This window comes from Rhinoderma darwinii, unplaced genomic scaffold (assembly GCF_050947455.1).
Source record: "Rhinoderma darwinii isolate aRhiDar2 unplaced genomic scaffold, aRhiDar2.hap1 Scaffold_899, whole genome shotgun sequence".
In the NCBI taxonomy this organism is placed as follows: Eukaryota; Metazoa; Chordata; class Amphibia; order Anura; family Rhinodermatidae; genus Rhinoderma; species Rhinoderma darwinii.
Genome location: NW_027464471.1, coordinates 45,369 through 65,130, shown reverse-complemented (window position 1 = coordinate 65,130; position 19,762 = coordinate 45,369). Strand labels below are relative to the sequence as shown.

The 19,762-nt window shown below is 48.0% G+C and overlaps 30 non-coding genes across 30 annotated transcripts; all 30 read left to right on the top strand.

Moving 5' to 3' along the window:
* The first annotated feature begins 370 nt into the window (after nucleotides 1-370).
* Nucleotides 371-534, top strand: LOC142732236 (U1 spliceosomal RNA). Its single transcript, XR_012879445.1, has one exon. It is a non-coding gene; the product is annotated as a U1 spliceosomal RNA (small nuclear RNA).
* A 467-nt stretch (nucleotides 535-1,001) lies between these two features.
* LOC142732176 (U1 spliceosomal RNA) lies at nucleotides 1,002-1,165 on the top strand. The gene has a single exon (XR_012879390.1). It is a non-coding gene; the product is annotated as a U1 spliceosomal RNA (small nuclear RNA).
* Nucleotides 1,166-1,640: 475 nt separating this feature from the next.
* Nucleotides 1,641-1,804, top strand: LOC142732283 (U1 spliceosomal RNA). The gene has a single exon (XR_012879487.1). It is a non-coding gene; the product is annotated as a U1 spliceosomal RNA (small nuclear RNA).
* A 467-nt stretch (nucleotides 1,805-2,271) lies between these two features.
* Nucleotides 2,272-2,435, top strand: LOC142732175 (U1 spliceosomal RNA). Its single transcript, XR_012879389.1, has one exon. It is a non-coding gene; the product is annotated as a U1 spliceosomal RNA (small nuclear RNA).
* Nucleotides 2,436-2,910: 475 nt separating this feature from the next.
* Nucleotides 2,911-3,074, top strand: LOC142732281 (U1 spliceosomal RNA). The gene has a single exon (XR_012879486.1). It is a non-coding gene; the product is annotated as a U1 spliceosomal RNA (small nuclear RNA).
* Nucleotides 3,075-3,541: 467 nt separating this feature from the next.
* Nucleotides 3,542-3,705, top strand: LOC142732174 (U1 spliceosomal RNA). Its single transcript, XR_012879388.1, has one exon. It is a non-coding gene; the product is annotated as a U1 spliceosomal RNA (small nuclear RNA).
* Nucleotides 3,706-4,180: 475 nt separating this feature from the next.
* LOC142732292 (U1 spliceosomal RNA) lies at nucleotides 4,181-4,344 on the top strand. The gene has a single exon (XR_012879496.1). It is a non-coding gene; the product is annotated as a U1 spliceosomal RNA (small nuclear RNA).
* A 593-nt stretch (nucleotides 4,345-4,937) lies between these two features.
* Nucleotides 4,938-5,101, top strand: LOC142732173 (U1 spliceosomal RNA). Its single transcript, XR_012879387.1, has one exon. It is a non-coding gene; the product is annotated as a U1 spliceosomal RNA (small nuclear RNA).
* A 471-nt stretch (nucleotides 5,102-5,572) lies between these two features.
* Nucleotides 5,573-5,736, top strand: LOC142732171 (U1 spliceosomal RNA). The gene has a single exon (XR_012879386.1). It is a non-coding gene; the product is annotated as a U1 spliceosomal RNA (small nuclear RNA).
* A 475-nt stretch (nucleotides 5,737-6,211) lies between these two features.
* LOC142732279 (U1 spliceosomal RNA) lies at nucleotides 6,212-6,375 on the top strand. Its single transcript, XR_012879484.1, has one exon. It is a non-coding gene; the product is annotated as a U1 spliceosomal RNA (small nuclear RNA).
* A 593-nt stretch (nucleotides 6,376-6,968) lies between these two features.
* LOC142732169 (U1 spliceosomal RNA) lies at nucleotides 6,969-7,132 on the top strand. The gene has a single exon (XR_012879384.1). It is a non-coding gene; the product is annotated as a U1 spliceosomal RNA (small nuclear RNA).
* A 471-nt stretch (nucleotides 7,133-7,603) lies between these two features.
* LOC142732267 (U1 spliceosomal RNA) lies at nucleotides 7,604-7,767 on the top strand. The gene has a single exon (XR_012879473.1). It is a non-coding gene; the product is annotated as a U1 spliceosomal RNA (small nuclear RNA).
* Nucleotides 7,768-8,360: 593 nt separating this feature from the next.
* On the top strand, nucleotides 8,361-8,524 carry LOC142732168 (U1 spliceosomal RNA). The gene has a single exon (XR_012879383.1). It is a non-coding gene; the product is annotated as a U1 spliceosomal RNA (small nuclear RNA).
* A 471-nt stretch (nucleotides 8,525-8,995) lies between these two features.
* On the top strand, nucleotides 8,996-9,159 carry LOC142732309 (U1 spliceosomal RNA). Its single transcript, XR_012879511.1, has one exon. It is a non-coding gene; the product is annotated as a U1 spliceosomal RNA (small nuclear RNA).
* Nucleotides 9,160-9,626: 467 nt separating this feature from the next.
* Nucleotides 9,627-9,790, top strand: LOC142732167 (U1 spliceosomal RNA). Its single transcript, XR_012879382.1, has one exon. It is a non-coding gene; the product is annotated as a U1 spliceosomal RNA (small nuclear RNA).
* Nucleotides 9,791-10,265: 475 nt separating this feature from the next.
* Nucleotides 10,266-10,429, top strand: LOC142732235 (U1 spliceosomal RNA). Its single transcript, XR_012879444.1, has one exon. It is a non-coding gene; the product is annotated as a U1 spliceosomal RNA (small nuclear RNA).
* Nucleotides 10,430-10,896: 467 nt separating this feature from the next.
* On the top strand, nucleotides 10,897-11,060 carry LOC142732166 (U1 spliceosomal RNA). The gene has a single exon (XR_012879381.1). It is a non-coding gene; the product is annotated as a U1 spliceosomal RNA (small nuclear RNA).
* Nucleotides 11,061-11,535: 475 nt separating this feature from the next.
* On the top strand, nucleotides 11,536-11,699 carry LOC142732280 (U1 spliceosomal RNA). The gene has a single exon (XR_012879485.1). It is a non-coding gene; the product is annotated as a U1 spliceosomal RNA (small nuclear RNA).
* Nucleotides 11,700-12,166: 467 nt separating this feature from the next.
* Nucleotides 12,167-12,330, top strand: LOC142732165 (U1 spliceosomal RNA). The gene has a single exon (XR_012879380.1). It is a non-coding gene; the product is annotated as a U1 spliceosomal RNA (small nuclear RNA).
* A 475-nt stretch (nucleotides 12,331-12,805) lies between these two features.
* On the top strand, nucleotides 12,806-12,969 carry LOC142732234 (U1 spliceosomal RNA). Its single transcript, XR_012879443.1, has one exon. It is a non-coding gene; the product is annotated as a U1 spliceosomal RNA (small nuclear RNA).
* A 467-nt stretch (nucleotides 12,970-13,436) lies between these two features.
* On the top strand, nucleotides 13,437-13,600 carry LOC142732349 (U1 spliceosomal RNA). Its single transcript, XR_012879547.1, has one exon. It is a non-coding gene; the product is annotated as a U1 spliceosomal RNA (small nuclear RNA).
* Nucleotides 13,601-14,075: 475 nt separating this feature from the next.
* On the top strand, nucleotides 14,076-14,239 carry LOC142732278 (U1 spliceosomal RNA). The gene has a single exon (XR_012879483.1). It is a non-coding gene; the product is annotated as a U1 spliceosomal RNA (small nuclear RNA).
* Nucleotides 14,240-14,706: 467 nt separating this feature from the next.
* On the top strand, nucleotides 14,707-14,870 carry LOC142732347 (U1 spliceosomal RNA). The gene has a single exon (XR_012879546.1). It is a non-coding gene; the product is annotated as a U1 spliceosomal RNA (small nuclear RNA).
* A 475-nt stretch (nucleotides 14,871-15,345) lies between these two features.
* Nucleotides 15,346-15,509, top strand: LOC142732277 (U1 spliceosomal RNA). The gene has a single exon (XR_012879482.1). It is a non-coding gene; the product is annotated as a U1 spliceosomal RNA (small nuclear RNA).
* A 467-nt stretch (nucleotides 15,510-15,976) lies between these two features.
* On the top strand, nucleotides 15,977-16,140 carry LOC142732346 (U1 spliceosomal RNA). Its single transcript, XR_012879545.1, has one exon. It is a non-coding gene; the product is annotated as a U1 spliceosomal RNA (small nuclear RNA).
* Nucleotides 16,141-16,615: 475 nt separating this feature from the next.
* On the top strand, nucleotides 16,616-16,779 carry LOC142732255 (U1 spliceosomal RNA). The gene has a single exon (XR_012879462.1). It is a non-coding gene; the product is annotated as a U1 spliceosomal RNA (small nuclear RNA).
* Nucleotides 16,780-17,372: 593 nt separating this feature from the next.
* Nucleotides 17,373-17,536, top strand: LOC142732345 (U1 spliceosomal RNA). Its single transcript, XR_012879544.1, has one exon. It is a non-coding gene; the product is annotated as a U1 spliceosomal RNA (small nuclear RNA).
* A 471-nt stretch (nucleotides 17,537-18,007) lies between these two features.
* On the top strand, nucleotides 18,008-18,171 carry LOC142732344 (U1 spliceosomal RNA). The gene has a single exon (XR_012879543.1). It is a non-coding gene; the product is annotated as a U1 spliceosomal RNA (small nuclear RNA).
* Nucleotides 18,172-18,646: 475 nt separating this feature from the next.
* On the top strand, nucleotides 18,647-18,810 carry LOC142732243 (U1 spliceosomal RNA). The gene has a single exon (XR_012879451.1). It is a non-coding gene; the product is annotated as a U1 spliceosomal RNA (small nuclear RNA).
* A 593-nt stretch (nucleotides 18,811-19,403) lies between these two features.
* Nucleotides 19,404-19,567, top strand: LOC142732342 (U1 spliceosomal RNA). The gene has a single exon (XR_012879541.1). It is a non-coding gene; the product is annotated as a U1 spliceosomal RNA (small nuclear RNA).
* Nucleotides 19,568-19,762: the final 195 nt, after the last annotated feature.

The following is a 19,762-nucleotide window of genomic DNA, read 5'->3' as shown; positions in this document are numbered from 1 at the left end:
TGGGTGGCCAAGAGGATTGGATACTCCTCTCTCCCTTATCAGCTGCCTTTGGTTTTGTGGCTTTCCTATGTGATGCTTTATCTCAATGTTAGTGCAGAGTGTAACGTAAAGTGTAGGACCTGTGCCTTTGCTGTACTATGTTGTGCTACTTTGAGCCTGTGTCAAAGATATTGATTGATTGGGCTGGTTGACGGTATACTGTATGCTTGTGATTTGACCACTGATTGTTAACAAAGCTGCTTTCAATCCAAAAAGGTGGATGCAGACAGGTGATCTTTGGCCTGCTTCGGACCAAAAACCAGGAAAAATCCTCAGCGACTTAGTAGGGCCTCTTGTGAGGGGAGCCTGTCTGGCAGGCGCTATGCAACTCATACTTACCTGGCAGGGGAGATACCATGATCATTAAGGTGGTTCTCCCAGGGTGAGGCTCATCCATTGCACTTCGGGTGTGCTGACCCCTGCGATTTCCCCAAATGCGGGAAACTCGACTGCATAATTTGTGGTAGTGGGGGACTGCGTTTGCGCTTTCCCCTGATTTACTCTGGTGAAAAACAGTGCTTATTATTCAATGCTGACTATTACTAGTCAGAGATACTTGCTAGATCGAGCGAGCCAGCCATCAATTGACCTCTGGGTGGCCAAGAGGATTGGATACTCCTCTCTCCCTTATCAGCTGCCTTTGGTTTTGTGGCTTTCCTATGTGATGCTTTATCTCAATGTTAGTGCAGAGTGTAACGTAAAGTGTAGGACCTGTGCCTTTGCTGTACTATGTTGTGCTACTTTGAGCCTGTGTCAAAGATATTGATTGATTGGGCTGGTTGACGGTATACTGTATGCTTGTGATTTGACCACTGATTGTTAACAAAGCTGCTTTCAATCCAAAAAGGTGGATGCAGACAGGTGATCTTTGGCCTGCTTCGGACCAAAAACCAGGAAAAATCCTCAGCGACTTAGTAGGGCCTCTTGTGAGGGGAGCCTGTCTGGCAGGCGCTATGCAACTCATACTTACCTGGCAGGGGAGATACCATGATCACTAAGGTGGTTCTCCCAGGGTGAGGCTCATCCATTGCACTTCGGGTGTGCTGACCCCTGCGATTTCCCCAAATGCGGGAAACTCGACTGCATAATTTGTGGTAGTGGGGGACTGCGTTCGCGCTTTCCCCTGATTTACTCTGGTGAAAAACAGTGCTTATTATTCAATGCTGACTATTACTAGTCAGAGATACTTGCTAGATCGATCGATCGAGCGAGCCAGCCATCAATTGACCTCTGGGTGGCCAAGAGGATTGGATACTCCTCTCTCCCTTATCAGCTGCCTTTGGTTTTGTGGCTTTCCTATGTGATGCTTTATCTCAATGTTAGTGCAGAGTGTAACGTAAAGTGTAGGACCTGTGCCTTTGCTGTACTATGTTGTGCTACTTTGAGCCTGTGTCAAAGATATTGATTGATTGGGCTGGTTGACGGTATACTGTATGCTTGTGATTTGACCACTGATTGTTAACAAAGCTGCTTTCAATCCAAAAAGGTGGATGCAGACAGGTGATCTTTGGCCTGCTTCGGACCAAAAACCAGGAAAAATCCTCAGCGACTTAGTAGGGCCTCTTGTGAGGGGAGCCTGTCTGGCAGGCGCTATGCAACTCATACTTACCTGGCAGGGGAGATACCATGATCATTAAGGTGGTTCTCCCAGGGTGAGGCTCAGCCATTGCACTTCGGGTGTGCTGACCCCTGCGATTTCCCCAAATGCGGGAAACTCGACTGCATAATTTGTGGTAGTGGGGGACTGCGTTTGCGCTTTCCCCTGATTTACTCTGGTGAAAAACAGTGCTTATTATTCAATGCTGACTATTACTAGTCAGAGATACTTGCTAGATCGAGCGAGCCAGCCATCAATTGACCTCTGGGTGGCCAAGAGGATTGGATACTCCTCTCTCCCTTATCAGCTGCCTTTGGTTTTGTGGCTTTCCTATGTGATGCTTTATCTCAATGTTAGTGCAGAGTGTAACGTAAAGTGTAGGACCTGTGCCTTTGCTGTACTATGTTGTGCTACTTTGAGCCTGTGTCAAAGATATTGATTGATTGGGCTGGTTGACGGTATACTGTATGCTTGTGATTTGACCACTGATTGTTAACAAAGCTGCTTTCAATCCAAAAAGGTGGATGCAGACAGGTGATCTTTGGCCTGCTTCGGACCAAAAACCAGGAAAAATCCTCAGCGACTTAGTAGGGCCTCTTGTGAGGGGAGCCTGTCTGGCAGGCGCTATGCAACTCATACTTACCTGGCAGGGGAGATACCATGATCACTAAGGTGGTTCTCCCAGGGTGAGGCTCATCCATTGCACTTCGGGTGTGCTGACCCCTGCGATTTCCCCAAATGCGGGAAACTCGACTGCATAATTTGTGGTAGTGGGGGACTGCGTTCGCGCTTTCCCCTGATTTACTCTGGTGAAAAACAGTGCTTATTATTCAATGCTGACTATTACTAGTCAGAGATACTTGCTAGATCGATCGATCGAGCGAGCCAGCCATCAATTGACCTCTGGGTGGCCAAGAGGATTGGATACTCCTCTCTCCCTTATCAGCTGCCTTTGGTTTTGTGGCTTTCCTATGTGATGCTTTATCTCAATGTTAGTGCAGAGTGTAACGTAAAGTGTAGGACCTGTGCCTTTGCTGTACTATGTTGTGCTACTTTGAGCCTGTGTCAAAGATATTGATTGATTGGGCTGGTTGACGGTATACTGTATGCTTGTGATTTGACCACTGATTGTTAACAAAGCTGCTTTCAATCCAAAAAGGTGGATGCAGACAGGTGATCTTTGGCCTGCTTCGGACCAAAAACCAGGAAAAATCCTCAGCGACTTAGTAGGGCCTCTTGTGAGGGGAGCCTGTCTGGCAGGCGCTATGCAACTCATACTTACCTGGCAGGGGAGATACCATGATCATTAAGGTGGTTCTCCCAGGGTGAGGCTCAGCCATTGCACTTCGGGTGTGCTGACCCCTGCGATTTCCCCAAATGCGGGAAACTCGACTGCATAATTTGTGGTAGTGGGGGACTGCGTTTGCGCTTTCCCCTGATTTACTCTGGTGAAAAACAGTGCTTATTATTCAATGCTGACTATTACTAGTCAGAGATACTTGCTAGATCGAGCGAGCCAGCCATCAATTGACCTCTGGGTGGCCAAGAGGATTGGATACTCCTCTCTCCCTTATCAGCTGCCTTTGGTTTTGTGGCTTTCCTATGTGATGCTTTATCTCAATGTTAGTGCAGAGTGTAACGTAAAGTGTAGGACCTGTGCCTTTGCTGTACTATGTTGTGCTACTTTGAGCCTGTGTCAAAGATATTGATTGATTGGGCTGGTTGACGGTATACTGTATGCTTGTGATTTGACCACTGATTGTTAACAAAGCTGCTTTCAATCCAAAAAGGTGGATGCAGACAGGTGATCTTTGGCCTGCTTCGGACCAAAAACCAGGAAAAATCCTCAGCGACTTAGTAGGGCCTCTTGTGAGGGGAGCCTGTCTGGCAGGCGCTATGCAACTCATACTTACCTGGCAGGGGAGATACCATGATCACTAAGGTGGTTCTCCCAGGGTGAGGCTCATCCATTGCACTTCGGGTGTGCTGACCCCTGCGATTTCCCCAAATGCGGGAAACTCGACTGCATAATTTGTGGTAGTGGGGGACTGCGTTCGCGCTTTCCCCTGATTTACTCTGGTGAAAAACAGTGCTTATTATTCAATGCTGACTATTACTAGTCAGAGATACTTGCTAGATCGATCGATCGAGCGAGCCAGCCATCAATTGACCTCTGGGTGGCCAAGAGGATTGGATACTCCTCTCTCCCTTATCAGCTGCCTTTGGTTTTGTGGCTTTCCTATGTGATGCTTTATCTCAATGTTAGTGCAGAGTGTAACGTAAAGTGTAGGACCTGTGCCTTTGCTGTACTATGTTGTGCTACTTTGAGCCTGTGTCAAAGATATTGATTGATTGGGCTGGTTGACGGTATACTGTATGCTTGTGATTTGACCACTGATTGTTAACAAAGCTGCTTTCAATCCAAAAAGGTGGATGCAGACAGGTGATCTTTGGCCTGCTTCGGACCAAAAACCAGGAAAAATCCTCAGCGACTTAGTAGGGCCTCTTGTGAGGGGAGCCTGTCTGGCAGGCGCTATGCAACTCATACTTACCTGGCAGGGGAGATACCATGATCATTAAGGTGGTTCTCCCAGGGTGAGGCTCATCCATTGCACTTCGGGTGTGCTGACCCCTGCGATTTCCCCAAATGCGGGAAACTCGACTGCATAATTTGTGGTAGTGGGGGACTGCGTTCGCGCTTTCCCCTGATTTACTCTGGTGAAAAACAGTGCTTATTATTCAATGCTGACTGTTACTAGTCAGAGGTACTTGTATGCTTGTGATTTAACCACCGATTGTCAACAAAGCTGTTTTTCAATCCAAAATGTGGTACATTATCTCTTTATATTTAGCTGTATACGCAGCCTTTGTCTCCCCCTCGTGGATGAACAACAGTGTGATCAGTGAAGTTTCTTTTTCTGCTGGGCTTCGAGAAGTCAGGGCATGGCGAGCCTTTCCCTAACCTAACCTATCCTTCCTCTCTGTCTCACAGGTGACGGCATGCAAATGTGGGGACTGCTTCATCGGCACGGCAATGCTCTGACCAGAAGCCGCCGCCCCATATGCTAATACCCTGGTTGCTGTGCATCTTGGAAGTGCTTAGACTTGAGCCTGTGTCTTATGGAATTTGGGGTGCCTGCACACCCCTGGCTCCGTACAATGAGGTGCATCCGTTTTTTGGCGCAGTTGGATCCAGACAGGTGATCTTTGGCCTGCTTCGGACCAAAAACCAGGAAAAATCCTCAGCGACTTAGTAGGGCCTCTTGTGAGGGGAGCCTTTCTGGCAGGCGCTATGCAACTCATACTTACCTGGCAGGGGAGATACCATGATCACTAAGGTGGTTCTCCCAGGGTGAGGCTCATCCATTGCACTTCGGGTGTGCTGACCCCTGCGATTTCCCCAAATGCGGGAAACTCGACTGCATAATTTGTGGTAGTGGGGGACTGCGTTCGCGCTTTCCCCTGATTTACTCTGGTGAAAAACAGTGCTTATTATTCAATGCTGACTATTACTAGTCAGAGATACTTGCTAGATCGATCGATCGAGCCAGCCATCAATTGACCTCTGGGTGGCCGAGAGGATTGGATACTCCTCTCTCCCTTATCAGCTGCCTTTGGTTTTGTGGCTTTCCTATGTGATGCTTTATCTCAATGTTAGTGCAGAGTGTAACGTAAAGTGTAGGACCTGTGCCTTTGCTGTACTATGTTGTGCTACTTTGAGCCTGTGTCAAAGATATTGATTGATTGGGCTGGTTGACGGTATACTGTATGCTTGTGATTTGACCACTGATTGTTAACAAAGCTGCTTTCAATCCAAAAAGGTGGATGCAGACAGGTGATCTTTGGCCTGCTTCGGACCAAAAACCAGGAAAAATCCTCAGCGACTTAGTAGGGCCTCTTGTGAGGGGAGCCTGTCTGGCAGGCGCTATGCAACTCATACTTACCTGGCAGGGGAGATACCATGATCACTAAGGTGGTTCTCCCAGGGTGAGGCTCATCCATTGCACTTCGGGTGTGCTGACCCCTGCGATTTCCCCAAATGCGGGAAACTCGACTGCATAATTTGTGGTAGTGGGGGACTGCGTTCGCGCTTTCCCCTGATTTACTCTGGTGAAAAACAGTGCTTATTATTCAATGCTGACTATTACTAGTCAGAGATACTTGCTAGATCGATCGATCGAGCGAGCCAGCCATCAATTGACCTCTGGGTGGCCAAGAGGATTGGATACTCCTCTCTCCCTTATCAGCTGCCTTTGGTTTTGTGGCTTTCCTATGTGATGCTTTATCTCAATGTTAGTGCAGAGTGTAACGTAAAGTGTAGGACCTGTGCCTTTGCTGTACTATGTTGTGCTACTTTGAGCCTGTGTCAAAGATATTGATTGATTGGGCTGGTTGACGGTATACTGTATGCTTGTGATTTGACCACTGATTGTTAACAAAGCTGCTTTCAATCCAAAAAGGTGGATGCAGACAGGTGATCTTTGGCCTGCTTCGGACCAAAAACCAGGAAAAATCCTCAGCGACTTAGTAGGGCCTCTTGTGAGGGGAGCCTGTCTGGCAGGCGCTATGCAACTCATACTTACCTGGCAGGGGAGATACCATGATCATTAAGGTGGTTCTCCCAGGGTGAGGCTCATCCATTGCACTTCGGGTGTGCTGACCCCTGCGATTTCCCCAAATGCGGGAAACTCGACTGCATAATTTGTGGTAGTGGGGGACTGCGTTCGCGCTTTCCCCTGATTTACTCTGGTGAAAAACAGTGCTTATTATTCAATGCTGACTGTTACTAGTCAGAGGTACTTGTATGCTTGTGATTTAACCACCGATTGTCAACAAAGCTGTTTTTCAATCCAAAATGTGGTACATTATCTCTTTATATTTAGCTGTATACGCAGCCTTTGTCTCCCCCTCGTGGATGAACAACAGTGTGATCAGTGAAGTTTCTTTTTCTGCTGGGCTTCGAGAAGTCAGGGCATGGCGAGCCTTTCCCTAACCTAACCTATCCTTCCTCTCTGTCTCACAGGTGACGGCATGCAAATGTGGGGACTGCTTCATCGGCACGGCAATGCTCTGACCAGAAGCCGCCGCCCCATATGCTAATACCCTGGTTGCTGTGCATCTTGGAAGTGCTTAGACTTGAGCCTGTGTCTTATGGAATTTGGGGTGCCTGCACACCCCTGGCTCCGTACAATGAGGTGCATCCGTTTTTTGGCGCAGTTGGATCCAGACAGGTGATCTTTGGCCTGCTTCGGACCAAAAACCAGGAAAAATCCTCAGCGACTTAGTAGGGCCTCTTGTGAGGGGAGCCTGTCTGGCAGGCGCTATGCAACTCATACTTACCTGGCAGGGGAGATACCATGATCACTAAGGTGGTTCTCCCAGGGTGAGGCTCATCCATTGCACTTCGGGTGTGCTGACCCCTGCGATTTCCCCAAATGCGGGAAACTCGACTGCATAATTTGTGGTAGTGGGGGACTGCGTTCGCGCTTTCCCCTGATTTACTCTGGTGAAAAACAGTGCTTATTATTCAATGCTGACTATTACTAGTCAGAGATACTTGCTAGATCGATCGATCGAGCCAGCCATCAATTGACCTCTGGGTGGCCAAGAGGATTGGATACTCCTCTCTCCCTTATCAGCTGCCTTTGGTTTTGTGGCTTTCCTATGTGATGCTTTATCTCAATGTTAGTGCAGAGTGTAACGTAAAGTGTAGGACCTGTGCCTTTGCTGTACTATGTTGTGCTACTTTGAGCCTGTGTCAAAGATATTGATTGATTGGGCTGGTTGACGGTATACTGTATGCTTGTGATTTGACCACTGATTGTTAACAAAGCTGCTTTCAATCCAAAAAGGTGGATGCAGACAGGTGATCTTTGGCCTGCTTCGGACCAAAAACCAGGAAAAATCCTCAGCGACTTAGTAGGGCCTCTTGTGAGGGGAGCCTGTCTGGCAGGCGCTATGCAACTCATACTTACCTGGCAGGGGAGATACCATGATCATTAAGGTGGTTCTCCCAGGGTGAGGCTCATCCATTGCACTTCGGGTGTGCTGACCCCTGCGATTTCCCCAAATGCGGGAAACTCGACTGCATAATTTGTGGTAGTGGGGGACTGCGTTCGCGCTTTCCCCTGATTTACTCTGGTGAAAAACAGTGCTTATTATTCAATGCTGACTGTTACTAGTCAGAGGTACTTGTATGCTTGTGATTTAACCACCGATTGTCAACAAAGCTGTTTTTCAATCCAAAATGTGGTACATTATCTCTTTATATTTAGCTGTATACGCAGCCTTTGTCTCCCCCTCGTGGATGAACAACAGTGTGATCAGTGAAGTTTCTTTTTCTGCTGGGCTTCGAGAAGTCAGGGCATGGCGAGCCTTTCCCTAACCTAACCTATCCTTCCTCTCTGTCTCACAGGTGACGGCATGCAAATGTGGGGACTGCTTCATCGGCACGGCAATGCTCTGACCAGAAGCCGCCGCCCCATATGCTAATACCCTGGTTGCTGTGCATCTTGGAAGTGCTTAGACTTGAGCCTGTGTCTTATGGAATTTGGGGTGCCTGCACACCCCTGGCTCCGTACAATGAGGTGCATCCGTTTTTTGGCGCAGTTGGATCCAGACAGGTGATCTTTGGCCTGCTTCGGACCAAAAACCAGGAAAAATCCTCAGCGACTTAGTAGGGCCTCTTGTGAGGGGAGCCTGTCTGGCAGGCGCTATGCAACTCATACTTACCTGGCAGGGGAGATACCATGATCACTAAGGTGGTTCTCCCAGGGTGAGGCTCATCCATTGCACTTCGGGTGTGCTGACCCCTGCGATTTCCCCAAATGCGGGAAACTCGACTGCATAATTTGTGGTAGTGGGGGACTGCGTTCGCGCTTTCCCCTGATTTACTCTGGTGAAAAACAGTGCTTATTATTCAATGCTGACTATTACTAGTCAGAGATACTTGCTAGATCGATCGATCGAGCCAGCCATCAATTGACCTCTGGGTGGCCAAGAGGATTGGATACTCCTCTCTCCCTTATCAGCTGCCTTTGGTTTTGTGGCTTTCCTATGTGATGCTTTATCTCAATGTTAGTGCAGAGTGTAACGTAAAGTGTAGGACCTGTGCCTTTGCTGTACTATGTTGTGCTACTTTGAGCCTGTGTCAAAGATATTGATTGATTGGGCTGGTTGACGGTATACTGTATGCTTGTGATTTGACCACTGATTGTTAACAAAGCTGCTTTCAATCCAAAAAGGTGGATGCAGACAGGTGATCTTTGGCCTGCTTCGGACCAAAAACCAGGAAAAATCCTCAGCGACTTAGTAGGGCCTCTTGTGAGGGGAGCCTGTCTGGCAGGCGCTATGCAACTCATACTTACCTGGCAGGGGAGATACCATGATCATTAAGGTGGTTCTCCCAGGGTGAGGCTCAGCCATTGCACTTCGGGTGTGCTGACCCCTGCGATTTCCCCAAATGCGGGAAACTTGACTGCATAATTTGTGGTAGTGGGGGACTGCGTTTGCGCTTTCCCCTGATTTACTCTGGTGAAAAACAGTGCTTATTATTCAATGCTGACTATTACTAGTCAGAGATACTTGCTAGATCGAGCGAGCCAGCCATCAATTGACCTCTGGGTGGCCAAGAGGATTGGATACTCCTCTCTCCCTTATCAGCTGCCTTTGGTTTTGTGGCTTTCCTATGTGATGCTTTATCTCAATGTTAGTGCAGAGTGTAACGTAAAGTGTAGGACCTGTGCCTTTGCTGTACTATGTTGTGCTACTTTGAGCCTGTGTCAAAGATATTGATTGATTGGGCTGGTTGACGGTATACTGTATGCTTGTGATTTGACCACTGATTGTTAACAAAGCTGCTTTCAATCCAAAAAGGTGGATGCAGACAGGTGATCTTTGGCCTGCTTCGGACCAAAAACCAGGAAAAATCCTCAGCGACTTAGTAGGGCCTCTTGTGAGGGGAGCCTGTCTGGCAGGCGCTATGCAACTCATACTTACCTGGCAGGGGAGATACCATGATCACTAAGGTGGTTCTCCCAGGGTGAGGCTCATCCATTGCACTTCGGGTGTGCTGACCCCTGCGATTTCCCCAAATGCGGGAAACTCGACTGCATAATTTGTGGTAGTGGGGGACTGCGTTCGCGCTTTCCCCTGATTTACTCTGGTGAAAAACAGTGCTTATTATTCAATGCTGACTATTACTAGTCAGAGATACTTGCTAGATCGATCGATCGAGCGAGCCAGCCATCAATTGACCTCTGGGTGGCCAAGAGGATTGGATACTCCTCTCTCCCTTATCAGCTGCCTTTGGTTTTGTGGCTTTCCTATGTGATGCTTTATCTCAATGTTAGTGCAGAGTGTAACGTAAAGTGTAGGACCTGTGCCTTTGCTGTACTATGTTGTGCTACTTTGAGCCTGTGTCAAAGATATTGATTGATTGGGCTGGTTGACGGTATACTGTATGCTTGTGATTTGACCACTGATTGTTAACAAAGCTGCTTTCAATCCAAAAAGGTGGATGCAGACAGGTGATCTTTGGCCTGCTTCGGACCAAAAACCAGGAAAAATCCTCAGCGACTTAGTAGGGCCTCTTGTGAGGGGAGCCTGTCTGGCAGGCGCTATGCAACTCATACTTACCTGGCAGGGGAGATACCATGATCATTAAGGTGGTTCTCCCAGGGTGAGGCTCATCCATTGCACTTCGGGTGTGCTGACCCCTGCGATTTCCCCAAATGCGGGAAACTCGACTGCATAATTTGTGGTAGTGGGGGACTGCGTTTGCGCTTTCCCCTGATTTACTCTGGTGAAAAACAGTGCTTATTATTCAATGCTGACTATTACTAGTCAGAGATACTTGCTAGATCGAGCGAGCCAGCCATCAATTGACCTCTGGGTGGCCAAGAGGATTGGATACTCCTCTCTCCCTTATCAGCTGCCTTTGGTTTTGTGGCTTTCCTATGTGATGCTTTATCTCAATGTTAGTGCAGAGTGTAACGTAAAGTGTAGGACCTGTGCCTTTGCTGTACTATGTTGTGCTACTTTGAGCCTGTGTCAAAGATATTGATTGATTGGGCTGGTTGACGGTATACTGTATGCTTGTGATTTGACCACTGATTGTTAACAAAGCTGCTTTCAATCCAAAAAGGTGGATGCAGACAGGTGATCTTTGGCCTGCTTCGGACCAAAAACCAGGAAAAATCCTCAGCGACTTAGTAGGGCCTCTTGTGAGGGGAGCCTGTCTGGCAGGCGCTATGCAACTCATACTTACCTGGCAGGGGAGATACCATGATCACTAAGGTGGTTCTCCCAGGGTGAGGCTCATCCATTGCACTTCGGGTGTGCTGACCCCTGCGATTTCCCCAAATGCGGGAAACTCGACTGCATAATTTGTGGTAGTGGGGGACTGCGTTCGCGCTTTCCCCTGATTTACTCTGGTGAAAAACAGTGCTTATTATTCAATGCTGACTATTACTAGTCAGAGATACTTGCTAGATCGATCGATCGAGCGAGCCAGCCATCAATTGACCTCTGGGTGGCCAAGAGGATTGGATACTCCTCTCTCCCTTATCAGCTGCCTTTGGTTTTGTGGCTTTCCTATGTGATGCTTTATCTCAATGTTAGTGCAGAGTGTAACGTAAAGTGTAGGACCTGTGCCTTTGCTGTACTATGTTGTGCTACTTTGAGCCTGTGTCAAAGATATTGATTGATTGGGCTGGTTGACGGTATACTGTATGCTTGTGATTTGACCACTGATTGTTAACAAAGCTGCTTTCAATCCAAAAAGGTGGATGCAGACAGGTGATCTTTGGCCTGCTTCGGACCAAAAACCAGGAAAAATCCTCAGCGACTTAGTAGGGCCTCTTGTGAGGGGAGCCTGTCTGGCAGGCGCTATGCAACTCATACTTACCTGGCAGGGGAGATACCATGATCATTAAGGTGGTTCTCCCAGGGTGAGGCTCAGCCATTGCACTTCGGGTGTGCTGACCCCTGCGATTTCCCCAAATGCGGGAAACTCGACTGCATAATTTGTGGTAGTGGGGGACTGCGTTTGCGCTTTCCCCTGATTTACTCTGGTGAAAAACAGTGCTTATTATTCAATGCTGACTATTACTAGTCAGAGATACTTGCTAGATCGAGCGAGCCAGCCATCAATTGACCTCTGGGTGGCCGAGAGGATTGGATACTCCTCTCTCCCTTATCAGCTGCCTTTGGTTTTGTGGCTTTCCTATGTGATGCTTTATCTCAATGTTAGTGCAGAGTGTAACGTAAAGTGTAGGACCTGTGCCTTTGCTGTACTATGTTGTGCTACTTTGAGCCTGTGTCAAAGATATTGATTGATTGGGCTGGTTGACGGTATACTGTATGCTTGTGATTTGACCACTGATTGTTAACAAAGCTGCTTTCAATCCAAAAAGGTGGATGCAGACAGGTGATCTTTGGCCTGCTTCGGACCAAAAACCAGGAAAAATCCTCAGCGACTTAGTAGGGCCTCTTGTGAGGGGAGCCTGTCTGGCAGGCGCTATGCAACTCATACTTACCTGGCAGGGGAGATACCATGATCACTAAGGTGGTTCTCCCAGGGTGAGGCTCATCCATTGCACTTCGGGTGTGCTGACCCCTGCGATTTCCCCAAATGCGGGAAACTCGACTGCATAATTTGTGGTAGTGGGGGACTGCGTTCGCGCTTTCCCCTGATTTACTCTGGTGAAAAACAGTGCTTATTATTCAATGCTGACTATTACTAGTCAGAGATACTTGCTAGATCGATCGATCGAGCGAGCCAGCCATCAATTGACCTCTGGGTGGCCAAGAGGATTGGATACTCCTCTCTCCCTTATCAGCTGCCTTTGGTTTTGTGGCTTTCCTATGTGATGCTTTATCTCAATGTTAGTGCAGAGTGTAACGTAAAGTGTAGGACCTGTGCCTTTGCTGTACTATGTTGTGCTACTTTGAGCCTGTGTCAAAGATATTGATTGATTGGGCTGGTTGACGGTATACTGTATGCTTGTGATTTGACCACTGATTGTTAACAAAGCTGCTTTCAATCCAAAAAGGTGGATGCAGACAGGTGATCTTTGGCCTGCTTCGGACCAAAAACCAGGAAAAATCCTCAGCGACTTAGTAGGGCCTCTTGTGAGGGGAGCCTGTCTGGCAGGCGCTATGCAACTCATACTTACCTGGCAGGGGAGATACCATGATCATTAAGGTGGTTCTCCCAGGGTGAGGCTCATCCATTGCACTTCGGGTGTGCTGACCCCTGCGATTTCCCCAAATGCGGGAAACTCGACTGCATAATTTGTGGTAGTGGGGGACTGCGTTTGCGCTTTCCCCTGATTTACTCTGGTGAAAAACAGTGCTTATTATTCAATGCTGACTATTACTAGTCAGAGATACTTGCTAGATCGAGCGAGCCAGCCATCAATTGACCTCTGGGTGGCCAAGAGGATTGGATACTCCTCTCTCCCTTATCAGCTGCCTTTGGTTTTGTGGCTTTCCTATGTGATGCTTTATCTCAATGTTAGTGCAGAGTGTAACGTAAAGTGTAGGACCTGTGCCTTTGCTGTACTATGTTGTGCTACTTTGAGCCTGTGTCAAAGATATTGATTGATTGGGCTGGTTGACGGTATACTGTATGCTTGTGATTTGACCACTGATTGTTAACAAAGCTGCTTTCAATCCAAAAAGGTGGATGCAGACAGGTGATCTTTGGCCTGCTTCGGACCAAAAACCAGGAAAAATCCTCAGCGACTTAGTAGGGCCTCTTGTGAGGGGAGCCTGTCTGGCAGGCGCTATGCAACTCATACTTACCTGGCAGGGGAGATACCATGATCACTAAGGTGGTTCTCCCAGGGTGAGGCTCATCCATTGCACTTCGGGTGTGCTGACCCCTGCGATTTCCCCAAATGCGGGAAACTCGACTGCATAATTTGTGGTAGTGGGGGACTGCGTTCGCGCTTTCCCCTGATTTACTCTGGTGAAAAACAGTGCTTATTATTCAATGCTGACTATTACTAGTCAGAGATACTTGCTAGATCGATCGATCGAGCGAGCCAGCCATCAATTGACCTCTGGGTGGCCAAGAGGATTGGATACTCCTCTCTCCCTTATCAGCTGCCTTTGGTTTTGTGGCTTTCCTATGTGATGCTTTATCTCAATGTTAGTGCAGAGTGTAACGTAAAGTGTAGGACCTGTGCCTTTGCTGTACTATGTTGTGCTACTTTGAGCCTGTGTCAAAGATATTGATTGATTGGGCTGGTTGACGGTATACTGTATGCTTGTGATTTGACCACTGATTGTTAACAAAGCTGCTTTCAATCCAAAAAGGTGGATGCAGACAGGTGATCTTTGGCCTGCTTCGGACCAAAAACCAGGAAAAATCCTCAGCGACTTAGTAGGGCCTCTTGTGAGGGGAGCCTGTCTGGCAGGCGCTATGCAACTCATACTTACCTGGCAGGGGAGATACCATGATCATTAAGGTGGTTCTCCCAGGGTGAGGCTCAGCCATTGCACTTCGGGTGTGCTGACCCCTGCGATTTCCCCAAATGCGGGAAACTCGACTGCATAATTTGTGGTAGTGGGGGACTGCGTTTGCGCTTTCCCCTGATTTACTCTGGTGAAAAACAGTGCTTATTATTCAATGCTGACTATTACTAGTCAGAGATACTTGCTAGATCGAGCGAGCCAGCCATCAATTGACCTCTGGGTGGCCAAGAGGATTGGATACTCCTCTCTCCCTTATCAGCTGCCTTTGGTTTTGTGGCTTTCCTATGTGATGCTTTATCTCAATGTTAGTGCAGAGTGTAACGTAAAGTGTAGGACCTGTGCCTTTGCTGTACTATGTTGTGCTACTTTGAGCCTGTGTCAAAGATATTGATTGATTGGGCTGGTTGACGGTATACTGTATGCTTGTGATTTGACCACTGATTGTTAACAAAGCTGCTTTCAATCCAAAAAGGTGGATGCAGACAGGTGATCTTTGGCCTGCTTCGGACCAAAAACCAGGAAAAATCCTCAGCGACTTAGTAGGGCCTCTTGTGAGGGGAGCCTGTCTGGCAGGCGCTATGCAACTCATACTTACCTGGCAGGGGAGATACCATGATCACTAAGGTGGTTCTCCCAGGGTGAGGCTCATCCATTGCACTTCGGGTGTGCTGACCCCTGCGATTTCCCCAAATGCGGGAAACTCGACTGCATAATTTGTGGTAGTGGGGGACTGCGTTCGCGCTTTCCCCTGATTTACTCTGGTGAAAAACAGTGCTTATTATTCAATGCTGACTATTACTAGTCAGAGATACTTGCTAGATCGATCGATCGAGCGAGCCAGCCATCAATTGACCTCTGGGTGGCCAAGAGGATTGGATACTCCTCTCTCCCTTATCAGCTGCCTTTGGTTTTGTGGCTTTCCTATGTGATGCTTTATCTCAATGTTAGTGCAGAGTGTAACGTAAAGTGTAGGACCTGTGCCTTTGCTGTACTATGTTGTGCTACTTTGAGCCTGTGTCAAAGATATTGATTGATTGGGCTGGTTGACGGTATACTGTATGCTTGTGATTTGACCACTGATTGTTAACAAAGCTGCTTTCAATCCAAAAAGGTGGATGCAGACAGGTGATCTTTGGCCTGCTTCGGACCAAAAACCAGGAAAAATCCTCAGCGACTTAGTAGGGCCTCTTGTGAGGGGAGCCTGTCTGGCAGGCGCTATGCAACTCATACTTACCTGGCAGGGGAGATACCATGATCATTAAGGTGGTTCTCCCAGGGTGAGGCTCAGCCATTGCACTTCGGGTGTGCTGACCCCTGCGATTTCCCCAAATGCGGGAAACTCGACTGCATAATTTGTGGTAGTGGGGGACTGCGTTTGCGCTTTCCCCTGATTTACTCTGGTGAAAAACAGTGCTTATTATTCAATGCTGACTATTACTAGTCAGAGATACTTGCTAGATCGAGCGAGCCAGCCATCAATTGACCTCTGGGTGGCCAAGAGGATTGGATACTCCTCTCTCCCTTATCAGCTGCCTTTGGTTTTGTGGCTTTCCTATGTGATGCTTTATCTCAATGTTAGTGCAGAGTGTAACGTAAAGTGTAGGACCTGTGCCTTTGCTGTACTATGTTGTGCTACTTTGAGCCTGTGTCAAAGATATTGATTGATTGGGCTGGTTGACGGTATACTGTATGCTTGTGATTTGACCACTGATTGTTAACAAAGCTGCTTTCAATCCAAAAAGGTGGATGCAGACAGGTGATCTTTGGCCTGCTTCGGACCAAAAACCAGGAAAAATCCTCAGCGACTTAGTAGGGCCTCTTGTGAGGGGAGCCTGTCTGGCAGGCGCTATGCAACTCATACTTACCTGGCAGGGGAGATACCATGATCACTAAGGTGGTTCTCCCAGGGTGAGGCTCATCCATTGCACTTCGGGTGTGCTGACCCCTGCGATTTCCCCAAATGCGGGAAACTCGACTGCATAATTTGTGGTAGTGGGGGACTGCGTTCGCGCTTTCCCCTGATTTACTCTGGTGAAAAACAGTGCTTATTATTCAATGCTGACTATTACTAGTCAGAGATACTTGCTAGATCGATCGATCGAGCGAGCCAGCCATCAATTGACCTCTGGGTGGCCAAGAGGATTGGATACTCCTCTCTCCCTTATCAGCTGCCTTTGGTTTTGTGGCTTTCCTATGTGATGCTTTATCTCAATGTTAGTGCAGAGTGTAACGTAAAGTGTAGGACCTGTGCCTTTGCTGTACTATGTTGTGCTACTTTGAGCCTGTGTCAAAGATATTGATTGATTGGGCTGGTTGACGGTATACTGTATGCTTGTGATTTGACCACTGATTGTTAACAAAGCTGCTTTCAATCCAAAAAGGTGGATGCAGACAGGTGATCTTTGGCCTGCTTCGGACCAAAAACCAGGAAAAATCCTCAGCGACTTAGTAGGGCCTCTTGTGAGGGGAGCCTGTCTGGCAGGCGCTATGCAACTCATACTTACCTGGCAGGGGAGATACCATGATCATTAAGGTGGTTCTCCCAGGGTGAGGCTCATCCATTGCACTTCGGGTGTGCTGACCCCTGCGATTTCCCCAAATGCGGGAAACTCGACTGCATAATTTGTGGTAGTGGGGGACTGCGTTCGCGCTTTCCCCTGATTTACTCTGGTGAAAAACAGTGCTTATTATTCAATGCTGACTGTTACTAGTCAGAGGTACTTGTATGCTTGTGATTTAACCACCGATTGTCAACAAAGCTGTTTTTCAATCCAAAATGTGGTACATTATCTCTTTATATTTAGCTGTATACGCAGCCTTTGTCTCCCCCTCGTGGATGAACAACAGTGTGATCAGTGAAGTTTCTTTTTCTGCTGGGCTTCGAGAAGTCAGGGCATGGCGAGCCTTTCCCTAACCTAACCTATCCTTCCTCTCTGTCTCACAGGTGACGGCATGCAAATGTGGGGACTGCTTCATCGGCACGGCAATGCTCTGACCAGAAGCCGCCGCCCCATATGCTAATACCCTGGTTGCTGTGCATCTTGGAAGTGCTTAGACTTGAGCCTGTGTCTTATGGAATTTGGGGTGCCTGCACACCCCTGGCTCCGTACAATGAGGTGCATCCGTTTTTTGGCGCAGTTGGATCCAGACAGGTGATCTTTGGCCTGCTTCGGACCAAAAACCAGGAAAAATCCTCAGCGACTTAGTAGGGCCTCTTGTGAGGGGAGCCTTTCTGGCAGGCGCTATGCAACTCATACTTACCTGGCAGGGGAGATACCATGATCACTAAGGTGGTTCTCCCAGGGTGAGGCTCATCCATTGCACTTCGGGTGTGCTGACCCCTGCGATTTCCCCAAATGCGGGAAACTCGACTGCATAATTTGTGGTAGTGGGGGACTGCGTTCGCGCTTTCCCCTGATTTACTCTGGTGAAAAACAGTGCTTATTATTCAATGCTGACTATTACTAGTCAGAGATACTTGCTAGATCGATCGATCGAGCCAGCCATCAATTGACCTCTGGGTGGCCGAGAGGATTGGATACTCCTCTCTCCCTTATCAGCTGCCTTTGGTTTTGTGGCTTTCCTATGTGATGCTTTATCTCAATGTTAGTGCAGAGTGTAACGTAAAGTGTAGGACCTGTGCCTTTGCTGTACTATGTTGTGCTACTTTGAGCCTGTGTCAAAGATATTGATTGATTGGGCTGGTTGACGGTATACTGTATGCTTGTGATTTGACCACTGATTGTTAACAAAGCTGCTTTCAATCCAAAAAGGTGGATGCAGACAGGTGATCTTTGGCCTGCTTCGGACCAAAAACCAGGAAAAATCCTCAGCGACTTAGTAGGGCCTCTTGTGAGGGGAGCCTGTCTGGCAGGCGCTATGCAACTCATACTTACCTGGCAGGGGAGATACCATGATCACTAAGGTGGTTCTCCCAGGGTGAGGCTCATCCATTGCACTTCGGGTGTGCTGACCCCTGCGATTTCCCCAAATGCGGGAAACTCGACTGCATAATTTGTGGTAGTGGGGGACTGCGTTCGCGCTTTCCCCTGATTTACTCTGGTGAAAAACAGTGCTTATTATTCAATGCTGACTATTACTAGTCAGAGATACTTGCTAGATCGATCGATCGAGCGAGCCAGCCATCAATTGACCTCTGGGTGGCCAAGAGGATTGGATACTCCTCTCTCCCTTATCAGCTGCCTTTGGTTTTGTGGCTTTCCTATGTGATGCTTTATCTCAATGTTAGTGCAGAGTGTAACGTAAAGTGTAGGACCTGTGCCTTTGCTGTACTATGTTGTGCTACTTTGAGCCTGTGTCAAAGATATTGATTGATTGGGCTGGTTGACGGTATACTGTATGCTTGTGATTTGACCACTGATTGTTAACAAAGCTGCTTTCAATCCAAAAAGGTGGATGCAGACAGGTGATCTTTGGCCTGCTTCGGACCAAAAACCAGGAAAAATCCTCAGCGACTTAGTAGGGCCTCTTGTGAGGGGAGCCTGTCTGGCAGGCGCTATGCAACTCATACTTACCTGGCAGGGGAGATACCATGATCATTAAGGTGGTTCTCCCAGGGTGAGGCTCATCCATTGCACTTCGGGTGTGCTGACCCCTGCGATTTCCCCAAATGCGGGAAACTCGACTGCATAATTTGTGGTAGTGGGGGACTGCGTTCGCGCTTTCCCCTGATTTACTCTGGTGAAAAACAGTGCTTATTATTCAATGCTGACTGTTACTAGTCAGAGGTACTTGTATGCTTGTGATTTAACCACCGATTGTCAACAAAGCTGTTTTTCAATCCAAAATGTGGTACATTATCTCTTTATATTTAGCTGTATACGCAGCCTTTGTCTCCCCCTCGTGGATGAACAACAGTGTGATCAGTGAAGTTTCTTTTTCTGCTGGGCTTCGAGAAGTCAGGGCATGGCGAGCCTTTCCCTAACCTAACCTATCCTTCCTCTCTGTCTCACAGGTGACGGCATGCAAATGTGGGGACTGCTTCATCGGCACGGCAATGCTCTGACCAGAAGCCGCCGCCCCATATGCTAATACCCTGGTTGCTGTGCATCTTGGAAGTGCTTAGACTTGAGCCTGTGTCTTATGGAATTTGGGGTGCCTGCACACCCCTGGCTCCGTACAATGAGGTGCATCCGTTTTTTGGCGCAGTTGGATCCAGACAGGTGATCTTTGGCCTGCTTCGGACCAAAAACCAGGAAAAATCCTCAGCGACTTAGTAGGGCCTCTTGTGAGGGGAGCCTGTCTGGCAGGCGCTATGCAACTCATACTTACCTGGCAGGGGAGATACCATGATCACTAAGGTGGTTCTCCCAGGGTGAGGCTCATCCATTGCACTTCGGGTGTGCTGACCCCTGCGATTTCCCCAAATGCGGGAAACTCGACTGCATAATTTGTGGTAGTGGGGGACTGCGTTCGCGCTTTCCCCTGATTTACTCTGGTGAAAAACAGTGCTTATTATTCAATGCTGACTATTACTAGTCAGAGATACTTGCTAGATCGATCGATCGAGCCAGCCATCAATTGACCTCTGGGTGGCCAAGAGGATTGGATACTCCTCTCTCCCTTATCAGCTGCCTTTGGTTTTGTGGCTTTCCTATGTGATGCTTTATCTCAATGTTAGTG